The sequence below is a fragment of the Gorilla gorilla genome, chromosome 19 (assembly GCF_029281585.2).
Source record: "Gorilla gorilla gorilla isolate KB3781 chromosome 19, NHGRI_mGorGor1-v2.1_pri, whole genome shotgun sequence".
Taxonomy (NCBI): Eukaryota; Metazoa; Chordata; class Mammalia; order Primates; family Hominidae; genus Gorilla; species Gorilla gorilla.
In genome coordinates, this window is record NC_073243.2 from 89,489,670 (window position 1) to 89,502,688 (window position 13,019).

Consider the following 13,019-nt stretch of genomic DNA (forward strand, 5'->3'; position numbering starts at 1 on the left):
TGGTCTATTTTTATACTTAAGATCAACAAAATATAGATAGCCATGTAGAAGTATGATTGGACAGAAAGGATATGATCTAATGCTGTGAGTGGGGAAACCCAGCAAAACCTCTCTGTGCAGATTCTTCTTGGCCTCTCTCAGTGACATTTCTTCCCTGCGAGTCTGGGGCAGGACCTTCTCTGGAATGGAAGTCTTATGACCTACAGTCAAACAAGATAGGTCAGATAATTTTTTATGGCCAGTTTTTACACAGAAAGGCAGAGGGAATGTTAGAGTAATATTTTTAGGTTTTATGGTTGGCTCTGGGGAAAACGGATTCTGGTTTTTATGACCTACCTTGGGGAAGAAGGATTTTTGTTTCTGTGCCTATCCTTGGGGGAGAATGGAACTGAGAGACAGGAGGGCAGGAGAAGGTCAGAGATAAACTTTTGCTTCTGTGGCTTTCATTTTGAGGTGTTGTTCTCTGAGCCCCAACAAAGTAACATGCAGGCTTTTTATGCTGTCATTTTTACTATTCACAATCAGATCAAAATCTGTTTTAATTAAACTAGTGAGAAAAATCATAATAAAAAATAATTTGTATTATCATCATGTTTATAAAGTAGTAATCATCATCCGCACTTTTATAATGCCACCATGTACCAGGTAATCTAAGCATTTATCTTCGAGCTGTAAAAAAATAACACTAATTGATCCAGACACCCTTCCCCAGAACTACCACTCTCAGCCTCAAAACCTTTATTAACACCATGCTCAGGCTGACCACTAGTCATGGGGTAGGAGTGGTAAGAAGGCTTTAGCCTATCCTTTTCTCCAAAACAATTAAGCTTCTTTGCTGTATTTCAGTATCTCGTCACACCACTGAAATTATATTAATTTTGTAGAAGAAACATTGAGTAGAATCAATAGCTTAGTCCTCAATTATAATATAGAAGAAACTTAAAACATTATTTAAGCAGAAGAAAGACCCTCACCATTGGTTGTTAACATGGATTTTTGTCACAAGAAAGAGAAAAGTATTATGACTCTAGAGTTATGCTGTATTTTTTTCAAATCAATATAATATGGTATTCCAAACCAAATAATAAGTGATATCCTAAACTTGGAAAATAAGCTAGTTTTCAATTGGTTTTGAATTGGAGAAATAAGAAATAAGAATAATTGAAATATGGGGTATCTTTCTCTTTTTATTTTATTATATTTTTAATTTATAGACACTCTTTGTATATGCACCCAGACCTTAGAAACATGCTGTGCTACAAGTGTATACCTCAGATAAGAAGACTTAAAAATACAGGTGAAACCATATGTAAGCTGTTTCTCTAGAAGGAGAAGAAAAATACAATTTTAAATGTCAAAGAGGCTTGGCTCTTGTGGAAGCCTTTAATACCAAGACGAGAGTGCTAAGAGTATACTCTAACTCTTTAAAAACTTACATACGAGACTTTTACTATCTTATTTTCCTTGCACAAAAGATACCTTTAAATATTTGCAGGGGATCCCTAAGGATGCATTTTGCTGTATATGTAGATAATTTTCTGGAAGTTTTTATTAAGATACTAATATAAATATTCTAGCCTACAGCATATGGTTTAATACTTATGGTGATAGGTAAGTCAGTATGCCTTACTGTAGAATACTGATAGGAAATATTCAGAAAGCATTAATTGTCTACTGCAAAAAATTCACTTAATTATTCATTGGAAACAAAATTGTCCACTGTCTAGGGGGAAAATAAAATGAAGACAGAAGAATTGATTTAGTAGTATAATTGATTTTATTATTTTAGGTCTTTAAAATGTGGTGGAATCTATTTTTTTTCCAGGTGCTTTGACTTAAGTGATATTGAGTCTAATTTAGTGATGTGGGCAGCAATACATTCATGAACATTTACACGTGCACACATAATGCATATGCAATTAATATATTAATATAATGCATGTGTACTATATATGTAATTTACAATTACAGATAATGTATATATAGTATATATAATAATATGCATATATAAATAGATGATATAATATCCATTTTGAATTCTTCAATGTTACTTGGCAGTGAGTTGAAGTTTCCAGATTGCTTCTGTTGCTCCTGGTCATAAGATTGCCAGATATTTTGAAGAATGTCTTAAAACTGAGTTTGACAAAGAAAAACATGCACATTGGATAGGTGACTTACGTTGTTGGTTCAACTATTTTGAAAAAAAGCACAGAGACCGAGGACACTTATTTAGGATCCTTTTGTGTCAGGTTATCCCTCATTATAGTGTCAGACACATTGATTTCAATAACCCCCACCCCTAAAAGCAATTGTCTCTGAAACTCTATCTATGATTTCTTGACTTTAAGAATCTATCTTGTTTAGCCACAGCTTTTATAAACAGAGATAAAAGTGGAAAACACATCATTTTGCTATAGGTTTTGCTGAACTGTGCTTCATTGTTAAAGATAGTCCACCTAGTCCATATGACTGTTGATGCCAGTGATTAATGAGGCTTTACACTCAAAACTTTATGAAAACTAAAAATAAACTGACTGAAATGGGAAGATTTTGAGAATGCAGTGACTGTGAAAAACTTACTATGTACCATCCCAAAACTCACAGTCCTGTTGAGAGATAGAGAAGGCGATAGACTATTTCTACACAGTACAGTAATTTGTCAGGAAACGTAAAAAAGCATCCTGTATGAAGGTATAATTGAACAGGTAGTCTAATCAGACATGGAGTCTAATCTAGGCAGAGAAAATGAAGGTTTACCGAAGAAAGGACAGGTAATTGTTTGAGTGTAAGTAAAGTGACAGAAGAGAAGAGATGAGAATTATAAATGAAAATATATTCCCAAAGTCCTTGAGCAAACTAGTGGTTTTTGCACTGCTTAGGTGTAGTGTGCAGTTTAACTCCTCCTAAACTCATTATGCAGGTAGCTGGTGAAAGATGATGACAGGTAAGCTTGAAGTATATCGGGCTCATGCAGAAAGCCATGGGGAAAGATAAAAAGGATTTAATTAGGCAGTGCTATGATCAACTTGGGATTCAAAAAAAAATCATCTTTTACTGTAGAGTGCAGAAATAATTAGAGAGTAATAGAAAGCTTAGAGTTGGGGAAGATTAGTAACTTAAACAGGATATGGTAATGGTATTAACTGACATAATAATTTGGTGGAGAAAATGAAGTGGATTTTAAACTATTGAGAACATTGAAGATAGGATTTGGTAATATCTTGGCTATGACTAATATGGGAGAATAAGAAATCAAAGGGTGCCACAAAGAACTGGAGTTTAGGAAATTGGATGAATTATAGTAGTGCCTCTCATTAAAATATGCAATCATAGGAGAAGACATTTTTGAGAGACAGGGTGAATAATTAACTTAAATGATAATTTTCGAGTTTGAGATGTCAATGGCACCTTCAAGGGAAATATGAATAGGCTGCTGGATATAATGTGTACATTGATGTACAATTTTACTTAGAGATCCAGATTGAATTTTTTTTCTAGTGACAAACACTAAAAAAGAACAGAATTGAAGCCAAAGTATTCAATTTCTCATTACTTAGAATTAAGTAAGTGACCATAGCCAAGTATAAATAAAATAATGTATTTGATCTGATTTATATTCTTTCATATTTGCTGTTTCTTCTTTCATTATGAGTTCATTATGTATAAGTATGTTGCTTTATCAAGGCTTATACTCATATACTTGGTATTAGTTCATTACAAGTTTGGATTCTATCAACTGTGATGCATATTGTTCCCCATATTGTTCCCTTTAAGTGTAGTTTTCAAAGAGCTTTTTTTGAACAATCTGAAAAATCCACATTCAATAAACAGATAATGAAATTTATCTGTATTACCACATACTTAGCTACTATCAGTCTCTCTAATCTTAGAAGCTTTGTTCAGAATATTCTCTAAATATGCTAATTTGGATCATTGTTTTTGCATGTATTTGGCTTTTCAAAAATCTGTTACCCTTTAGGGAAAATAATATCTTTTCTTCTTTCTGGTGGAAAGAATAATATATTTTTTTATCTGGTGGAAAGAGTAATATTTTGAGAGACGGTATCAGCTTAAAACAAATTTCCAGATTCAAAAATCACAAACATTATAACCCTCTCAAATATATTCCTGTAAACTGTAGCTGAGGAATACAATTAATTGGTTTACCTTTAATATCATGCGGGCTGCATTATCATGTCAATGACTGCAGGTTAGGGTAGCGAAGAGATTACAGGATTGACGATACCTAGTATTGAGTGATGACTCTCTTCATTGCAGTTCAGCTAACTATTATTTGGGTCCCTCCTTCCCTAAAAGTTGATTTCATTTCAATAATGTCAAAAAGAGTCCTCGACTTGCCAACCTAGGAAGGTTGTTGTAATGATTAAAGTTAAAAAGCGAGTATGTTTATGAAAGCATTTTATAATCTGTAACTACAATATAAATACAATCTATCCTCTGTATCTGTGGATTCTGCACCTATGGATTCAACTAATATTGAATTGGATATATTTAATCAGAGACTGAATATATGCTTTAAAAAATTGCATCCATAATGAATATATACAAACATTTTTACTTGCCATTATTTCCTAAACAATCCAGTATAACTACTATTTACATAGCATTTGCATTCTATTATGCATTATAAGTAATCTAGAGATGATTTAAGGTATATGGGAAGATGTGTGTAGGCTATATGCAAATACTATGCCATTTTATATTAGGAACTTGAACATCTGTGAATCTTGGTATCTGTAGGAGGTCCTGGAACCAAGTCCGCCACAGATCCTGAGGGACGACTGTAACAAGAAATGTCATTACAGTGCTGGCTTTGCTCTTGTATTTAGAAACTTATGATCTACCAGGTCTGTTTGTTTAATGCAGTTGACTCCATTCTGTCACCATTAAGTCACTTTGAATGATTGGAACTAAATTTATTGTTTAAACCATTTTATTTCTCATTCTGCCTACCATTTTCTCTTTCTTAGGCAATGCTGATTAGGATGTGAGCTTTTTTATTTTTTCCACAAAGTTACTATCTTTGGCCTGATAGAATTTTGTTTAGAGAACTCTTCTTTGGTTATGAATTATAATATGTGAGAAATTTCAAAGTTTCATAGAGATGTGTCAACCAAATATTCTGGGAAGGCTGAATTAATGATGTACAGAATCCAGAGAGTCTTGCATATTCTTAAAGCATTTTCTTTACATATTTTTCAGCTTTGATGTCCAGTGCTATAGAATCAAGTTACTGTGGAGGTCAAAACAATTTGAGATATATAAGCTGGCCTTAGAAAATAAATTGCCTCTAACTTGTAAGTAAATTGATTGTTATGATTTTTTCTTTATTTTTTATTTTTTTTAAGACAGTTTCGCGCTTTCACCCAGACTGGAGTGAAGTGGCGCGATCTCGGCTCACTGCAGCCTCCGCCTCCTAGGTTCAAGCCATTTTCCTGCCTCAGTCTCCCGAGTAGCTGGGATTACAGGCGCCCACCACCACGCCTGGCTGATTTTTGTATTTATAGTAGAAATGGGGTTCTGCCATGTTGGCCAGGCTGGTCTCGAACTCGTGACCTCAGGTGATCCACCTGCTTTGGCCTCCCAAAGAGCTGGGATTATAGGCGTGAGCCACCGCGCCCAGTTGATTATTATGTTTTGAATATACATATAAAACCATGAAGAGTCATTAATTTAAAAATATTCCTCATAGATAAATTCTCATGGTCACATATGTTAATTTGTAATGTCTTAAAATTGTTACAACACTGTGCTAGTTACCAAGAATATCCAGGGGAAACACAGAAACACTGGCATTCCTTAAATGCAGGCCTCTAATTGCAAAAGTTGTTTCCTCAAACACATACTTCCTTTGTAATTATTCTTTCCTCACTCATTTCTACAGGTATTGTAGCTTACAATATATCATGTTAAAGGTCTAGTCATTACCTTGATGCATGAGATTCATTTTACTGGTTAGAAAGGCATGGCTGTTATAGCAGTTTTAATCAAATACATAATTTAGGCAAGTATGTAAGAACAATTTTCTACACATTAATATCCTTCTCTGATGCTGCTTTTATGAATGTTAGCTAAGAAAACAACAAAAAAAAGGGCAGGCTTCTTGATGAGAAGGATAAAATAAACTGTTAAATACTAAGCCAAGTTTATTTTTTGTATCACTAAAGTGAATTCTGGAGCTTGTAACATACCAAATGTATAGAGACTGTATATTGGAAAGAAGAGCTGAAAAGAAAATCAGGAATTTTTATTCTAAGCAAAACTTTATACTAATCTAAATAGGTGAGTTTGTGCTTTGAGTTTCCTCAGTTCAAAATGAGGGGTTTAGATTGCCAGACCTCAAAAAAAAATTGTGTGTGTGTGTGTGTAAAATTATAAAATATATATTATTTTTAAGGCAATTGACTTAGAGCTTCCTAATGTTTGCTAGCACAGATTGCATATTACATACAAATATGTCTGATAAAAATTGCTTTTATGATTGTGAAAAATACTACAATTGCTCCTTCATCCTCAATTTTGTTCAATTTTAGCATTCCCCAACTAGAACTTAACACATCAAGAAGGTATTATTACTATATATGCATCATATAGTAAAATAATATAGTCAAATATTATATCTCACTGTATTGTATTTAATTGTATAATTTAATTGTGTAATGATGGTCATTTTAAAAAATCTTGGTGAGGTTACTAATATACCTAGTGTAATCCTCTAGTGACTGACTCAGTACAATTGCAGATACCTAAACCTGAAATACAATGTCTTACTACTGCAACACATTTCTCAGTTTCTTATTTTATGCTAGCACTGAAAACCTCATAAAGCTGAAAATGGCAAACTCATAGTCTCCGGCTTCTTGGTCTTCACATGGCTGTGTTCATGTTAATTCTATTAAGGTAGTGCCATTTATGATTGAGGTTGCTCTGCGATCTTTCATTGGTGATACTTTGGTTCTGGTCATAAATATTATGGTTTGTATACTGGTCATATTCATGCTACAGCTCCTGCAAGGATTGTGGTTGCCTGAAAATTCTGTATCTGGAGAACATTGATAGGAATGACCACAAACTAAATTAATCAATCGATTATCTCTTCAGTCCATAATTATATTTTGAACTTTCTAAAAAAGTAAAATGTCCCATGAGATATTGAATTGATTGATTAATTCTCTGGAGCAGACTCCTTGGGTGCAAAAGCTGACTTTACTACCCAATAATTGTGTGACCATGATGATGATATTTACACTTCTCAAGGGTTGTTGCACCCACATGTAAAGTGAATATTCTATATGTCAGTTTCCTAGGATTGCCATAATAATTATCACACACTGGGTATCTTAAAACAACAGAAAATCATTCTCTCACAGTTTCAGAGACTGTAAGTCTGAAGTCTACTTACCACTAGGGTTGGTCCTTTCTGGGAGAATGCAGTCCATGCCTCTCTCCTCCATGCTTGTCAGTGGCTACACTGCCTTCAGCACCTGAGTAGTTATTTCTTCTTTATTTAAAGGTTGGCACATTTTCAGCTGAGTTATTTTATCAGCAAAATTTATTCCTTTGACATCCCAGAAGATTGTTCATCTTCCTTCTTTCCATCACATGTCTTTTTCTTTCAATCCAAGCTGCCAATGTTTATGCTTATATAACATTTTCAAAAACACTGTGGGTCTACTATGTATGAAGTGGTCTGCACCATTAGAAAAAGGTTGTGCATTTCTGAAATAACTCCATTTCTATTTCTGGCTTCTCCTAAGATGGTTGATTGGATCCATGAATCACACACCTAATTTTTTCAACAAAAGTTTGTTCAGCCATACCCTTGACCCTCTCTTTAGAATTTGCTCTTCCAACAGTGAAATTCCTAATTCTTCCATCCTTTGCAACGTAGATATGCTAAGAATCTTCCACATCATCAAGTGCTGATTCCTTCTCACATAGCAGTTTCATCTTCTGTTTATCTCTTTTCTTTTACATTTTACTATAAGGAACAAGGAAAAACCATACTTCACCCTCAACACCTCACTTGAAACTTTCTCAGCTATATATTCAAGTTTAACCTTGCAAGTCTTGCTTTCTACCCAATAGTAGAACATGATTCAGCTAAAATATCTGCTACTTTGTAGCAAGGATCTGGTTTCTTACAGTTTACAATAACTTGTTCTTCATTTTCTCTGGAGACATCACCAGAAAGATCTTTAATGGTTGTCTTTCTACTGACATCCATTCAAAAAAGTATGTGTTATTTAAGAAGTGAGAAGCATTCTCTACAGTGTTCTTCACTTCCTTCTGAGGCTCATCACAATAGTCTTAATATTCATGTTTCTGCCAATATATCTTCAAGAGGTGCCTCCACATTCTACCAACTTCTGTCCATTACCCAAATCCAAATCACCTTCTGCATTTGCAGTTAATTGTTACAGCAGCACCTTACTTCCTGGTAACAAAATCTGTATTGTTTTCCTGGGGCTGTCGTAACAAATAGCCACACATTGGGTGATTTAAAACAACAAAAATTTATTGTCTCAAAGTTCTGAAGGCCAGAAGGCCAAAATGAAGTGTTAGCAGGACTGGTTCCCTTTGGAGGCTCAGAGAGTCTGTTCAGTGCCTCCTACTTATCTTCTGGTGGCTTAGCTAACCATCATGTTCCTTGGCTTGTTAGAAACATAACTCCAATCTCTTCTTCCTTCTCCACATGGCCTTCCCCTCAGTGTGTCTCTGTGTGTCTTCCTGTCTTCTGTCTCTTACAAAGATACTCTTATTGGATGTTAGGCCCAACCTAGTCTAGGATTGTCTCAGCTCAAGGTATTTACTTTAATTAGATCTATAGACATTCTTGTCTGAAATAATGTCACCCTCACATATTCTGGGTGGTAAAATTTGAAAGAGGTCAGTATTCATCTCTATACATTATTATGAACTACTTGTATGATAGTTTGGAAATTAAATGAACTATCATAGTATTTGACCTGCAGTATACCTCAATAAATAGAATCTAGAATTTGTGTCTATTACTAGTTTAGATGAGTGCTGTCATGTTTTTACAACTACCAAAGGAATGTAACAAAATATTATGAAACCACTTTATAATATAATTCACTTGTGCCAAGAAGTAACAAAATACATGGTATAAAACATAAATGCTAAAAGAATTTAGGTAAATAAACATTAGTAATAGATGATTGCTTTTTGGTAGGTAGAGATCCTTATAGAAATAAAAAGTAGGTACAGTAAATTTTAGAGAATGAGGAAGGATGTTGTGATTGACGTGAAGAGTTCTAAGTTTTAAATCTCAGTTGATATTTATACATGTGCCTGTAAATTTCTAATTATGGCTGTGCTATTTCATACATGTTTTGTGCAGGAAAAAACTTCCAATGGTGTCCGAAAGAATCAGAAAAAGTTGAAATAGTTGTCTGAGAGGTTATCAATTTAATAGTTTAGATTGGCAAACAGTTATGATTAGGATTGACTAAAATAACGAAGAATGCAGATATAATAATGGCTTTACAAAATACAACTTTATCTATTATATGGAAATATTCTAATGTATAGAAGTTGAGTACAATGTGATGCTCTTCTCCACGAAAAACAAAATGTCTTACATTTATATCAATCATCTTACATAGCCTACATTCCCAAAGTCAACTCACTTCCAAGTTGGGGAATCCAACACGGCCATCTAATTAATATTAATTCCAGTCATCAGGAAGGAGCAGATCAAATAAGAAAGGACAAATGTAGCATGCCAACTAACATTTATAGAATGTTCCTGAGAGCTGCATGCACCTCCACTCACTTCCCAGTGGTCATAATTTTTTTTGCAAAGCTATACCTGGCAAAGGGGGCTAAAATTGTTTCATTGGCAGCAAAATATATGATGATATAATGATATCAAATAAAATATATTAGATTTCTACCAAAAGCTGTCTATCTGTTTTGCAACTTCAGTACCCAAGCACAGGCAAGGCATGGTGGTTCACGTCTGTAATTCCAGCACTTTGGGAGGTCAAGGTGGGCTGATCGCTTGAGCACAGGGGTTCAAGGTTCGGCCTGGGCAACGTGGCGAAACCTCCTTTCTACCAAAATAAAAAATTAAAAAAAAATCTCTGCAAGCACAGTATTCATTTTTCTATTCTATATATTTAATCTCATTCTTAGGGGAGAAAACATTCTAAAGCCCTAATCTATTATTTCATTCAACTCAAACTCCAAGATCCCTATATAATATACAGTCCTCTTTATCAGATCAAGATGTAAGTCCTTGTTATACTGTGACCTTTGTAAACAATGGCCTTCAGTAATTTAAAGAAGGATACAATAAAAAAACAACATCCAACGACAAAAGAAAACCAGGCTTATTAACCTGCCAGGCAAAGAGATACACCAGTAGAATAAAATCACTGATTCACTAAGAATGCAAATCAGAGATATCTAACCACTAGAAAGGGGGGAAAGTATACGTTACTGATGCTTAGTTATGCCAATGAAGATTGAAAAGAAGCTCTCTGGTTAGGAAGGGATGAGTCCAGGAGTCTGCACACAAATAATTATTTAATAAAACAGGAATCATTGTTCTCTGGTCAGGCCAGTGAGGTTCTGGCATAGTGATGCCACTCAAATATTATTATATTTTAAGAGATTTTGTTGGTTATAATGGTTGTGTTAAAACACAGAGTCAGTTTTAATATCTCCCATACAAGTAGGTAGAAAAATTTACTCTACATCTGTAAATTAAAATTCAAGTTATATATCCCTAACACATTTACCATACAATTGTGCTGAGGTAATAAGTAACACATTTCAAAACCTGCATTTAGAAAAAGGAGGAGTGGGAAACACAAGGCCATCATTAGTCTGGGAAGAAATTGAAGGTTCCTTTTGCTGGCAGTGTAGTTAATTCGTGTTACACCATCTGTTAGTGGCTGGATTTACTCTCTGGCAGGAATTACCTTTTTCATTGTCCTCTATGGCCTCTGGATCCTTCTTTCTGGAAGGTTTATTTTTGTCCATTATGTGCTCTGTCCACATGTGAAGTAGGCAATGGAACAGATGTCCTTTTAAGAGTCTGAAAAGCTTTAAAATGATATTTATATAGATGTAGGTTTGCTGGCCTATGGATTGTTTTGAAGAGTTTCAGGCTAGGTTTGAAATATTATTTGATTACGTTTTTGTTGTTTTTATTTTTGCAATACAATTCTCAAAAAAAATTACTTAGTATAATTCTTACATGTTTGCTTTGTGTCATATCCTTGCTGCCACATATACATCTCTTAGGTGTAAAACTGTGAAGAGTTGAAAATATTACCCTACTTGTTTAGATTAGATAGATAGATAGATAGATACTGGGTAGATTACATAGAAAGATAAATAGATATAGATATGTATATACATACAGATTGGATACATAGGAGATAGAAATATAGTTCAATAGATACACACATACACACAAATACACTAGCAGAAACATCAGAGATTATCAAGAACACATGCAAAAGCAAATAAAACAAAACAAAAAAACCTCTTTTTACTGACTCACAGAATACCTTAGTGATGTTGCTATTTGCCCATACCTCAGTCCTTCATAGGGCTATGTAAGGAAAGCCAAACGTACCCTGCACATAGAGGGGTCTCTACCACAGTAGAGAAACTCCAAAATTATGAATCTTAAAGCTTACATAGGAGCCAACCATCTGTGCTTCTGGACTTATAAAAGGTGCTTATCTTTTATTCTGGAATGTACAAAGATCTTCTGTTGGTGGAAGAGAAGAAATTCTACAACCAAGAATGTAAACATTGAATCATGGAGATAATAGAAAGGCTCTCATATCTTTTGAAGAAGGAACAGATGTCTCTGGTGAAAAAGGAGACAAAAGACTTCAAATCTACCACCCTTAGAACCCAAAGAGGAGGTAGTTGTGGGGGAAAAGAAGAGGATGCGTGTTCTATCATTGTAATTTGACAATGTCTATTGCTTGGGCAGTCCAGACCATGTCAAATCACCAAGAAATCCAGGGAAGATTTCCTTCCAACACTGCCAATCATCTTATTAGATGCCATCTTAAAGACTGGAGATCTATGTGGTTTAGGTTTCATTCACACCCAACTCTCTTATTTGTGTTATTCCTAGCTAGAAGTAATTGTAAAAGAGGGCGTTGGTATGAAGTAGCAACTTAAATTATATATTTTACCCAGTGGAAATTATATATTTTACCCAGTGGGGCTTCCATTGTTTCACTGAGAACTAATAATGACAAATCCTGGAAAAAGATCTGAGGTATAGCCTTACCTCCTGCTAAGCTTCCATATTGGGAACCACTGCTTAGAGCTGCTTCCCTGTGAGGTATAGCAGTGGTTGGCTTTTCAACCCAGCAATTTGCCATATTACTGGTCTGCTGTTAGTGAATAAGTGTTTGCTGCTTTCAGAGAAGGCCTTCTTTGACTTAATTGTTGCATCCCTCTTCATCTCTCTCAGCAGGTGGTTATCTACAAGTTAAGTTACTCTCTTTCTTATAAACTTACCTAATGGTGGCAAGAGTAGTTGATGCACAATATATCTTCATTTTATTAAAATCCTGGAGGCTAGAATTCCAAGATCAAGGTGTCAGCAGGGTTTATTTCTTCTGAGGTCTCTGTTCTTGGCTTTTAGATGGCCATCTTCTCCCTGTGTCTTTAAATAGCCTTCCCCCTGCATATGTCCTAAATTCCTCCTGACTTATAAGGGCATCAATCATATTGGATTAGGGCCAACCATAATAACCTCATTTTAACTTAATTACCTCCTTTAAGGACCATATGTCAAAACATAGTCATAGTCTGAAGCACCAGGGATTAGGGCTTCAACTTACGATTTTTGGAGAAATACAATTTAACTGTAGCAGTATCTTCTAACTGCTTCTTATTCTACTACTTTACCAGTGCCTGATTTGCCATATGCAGGTAACAGGAAAGATTTACCATATTTTGCTACTGCATTATAAGGTTACAAAATTCTTGTC

At 34.7% G+C, this 13,019-nt stretch overlaps 1 protein-coding gene across 4 annotated transcripts in view; it reads left to right on the forward strand.

The window, feature by feature from the left end:
• Positions 1-13,019, forward strand: part of CDH12 (cadherin 12) — a 1,104,089-nt gene that overhangs the window by 445,515 nt on the left and 645,555 nt on the right. For 2 of the 4 annotated variants that reach the window (XM_055367890.2, XM_055367892.2), the window contains exon 3: positions 5,224-5,318. The exons of the other annotated variants lie outside the window; for them this stretch is intronic. The gene's annotated coding sequence lies outside the window, so the exon portion shown is untranslated. The remainder of the gene's footprint in view (positions 1-5,223; positions 5,319-13,019) is intronic. 4 annotated transcript variants of the gene reach the window in all.